Below are 1,807 nucleotides of genomic sequence, written 5' to 3'. Positions count from 1 at the left end.
GATGCAGGCTGGGATGCATTTCCACCAGTCCTCTTTGGATCTTCTTCTTCTACCCACTCCTTCCCATTGTCTCAACAACTCTAAAGTAATCTTGGGCATTACCTAGTTAACTCCAAGTATACATAAGAACATGTCCCACAGATTTGCAACTGTTCTGCAGTGTAAGAATAAGTGACTATTAACTTCTGCCTCTTCCCCACACATGAAACACCTTGAGCAAATCTGTATACCTCTTCTTTGTAACACTTCATGAGTTAGACATGCTTTCCTAATTGCCAACCAAATAAAATCTGAGACCTTGTAAGGAACCTTGATTTTCCAGATTAGTTTCCAAGGCCATTCCATTTCCATAGCCTGATTAGAGTTTAAGCTCCAGTAGCAAGACTTCACAGAAAAAATCCCTTTTTTGTGCATTTTCTAGATTGGAGTATCAGGACTTTCAGTGACACCTAGAAATGCATTTAGTGTGTGTAATAATCCTGCTACTCTATCAACCTCCCAGTCATTTAAAGCCCTTCTAAAGATCAAATCCCAACCTTGAGGGCTCATGTGGTTCCATGGCTTAGGCTAGGTCTACTTTCAAAAATTTAACAGTATGTGCTACTATTAGCATGATTAAACTCTTCTATATATTTACAGTTCAAAATGCATAGCATGTTTAGGATTTAAAAAAATCCATGTCTCTGTTTAATATCATCTTAGATGTGGGAAAAGTATTGTATATTCTACATTCTATCAAATAGTACTAAATCAATGCCTATGTTAAAAGAGGTTTTTCATGTGAAGATCTGACTGTGAATACATGTTTTTTTTCAGAGTATACATCACCTTCCAATTGACAATTCAACGATTCATTTTCCCCTGAAACTCCAAAGTCACTGCCTCTCTGTGTTATTCTAGTGAGTAGTCACCAATAAACCTTCTCTTATGGGTAACAAATGGGCATTTAAGTTTTCACATCTCCATGATCTCATTCGCAACACGTTATACACCAAAAAGTAGCATTATTTCCCCTGATTCTTCATGTTGTTTTTGCGAATGCCTTCACATTTGTTAAATGTTGTAGTCAATTACTACACAATCTGTTTCTGTCTGACCTTGTTATTATGTATGATCTTTTCCTTGTGTAGATACTTTCAAAATTGAATAGGAGTTAAGAATTAACATTAATTATTGTTGAAATTAATATGTTGCATTCAGGGTTCATACATCCTTCTTTGCTTCCTATATTTTTTCTTTCTTAGAAACTGGATAAATTTTTTTAAATCAGGCAATACACATAGCATTGGAAAGACTATACTGAAATTATTTCTTTGATTTCATGTAGCTGGTTGATTTTTTTGTAGGCTCTTTGTTTCATTTCATATTTTCATTTCTATGAAGTGCATCTCATTTACGCTTATTTCTTTCTCGGTTGGTGTAGACTTCAATTCTAATCTTTCAGTGGTGCTTCTTGCTGTTGAAAGTGACTGCAAAACTACTCTTTTGAAGGCTCTGTGTTGATTTGTTTTTGTAAGGTATGTTTTTTTTTCTAAGCCTTTCTTCTTTACTAATATGGTTTTGAAAATATTTCATGTATTTGTCCAAATTTTTTTGGTCATTTCTTTTGCTATGTTATTTAATCTGGTCTTATCGGCCATTTCTTAAGAGGTACTGGTGGTTGCGATCTTTTAGTGTGTTCCATCGATTTTTGAGTAATGGTAACTACCACTGTCCAAACTTTAATGTGTTCAATACATGTAATAAAAAATTGCAGAACTGTAAGAAAATTTAAATGCTACAAACAGAAAAGTATAAATACTTCACC

This window comes from Solanum verrucosum, unplaced genomic scaffold (genome assembly GCF_900185275.1).
Source record: "Solanum verrucosum unplaced genomic scaffold, falcon-dt-bn FXZP01000207.1, whole genome shotgun sequence".
Taxonomy (NCBI): domain Eukaryota; kingdom Viridiplantae; phylum Streptophyta; class Magnoliopsida; order Solanales; family Solanaceae; genus Solanum; species Solanum verrucosum.
The sequence above is the reverse complement of the archived record's forward strand: the minus strand, read 5'-3'. Positions refer to the sequence as shown.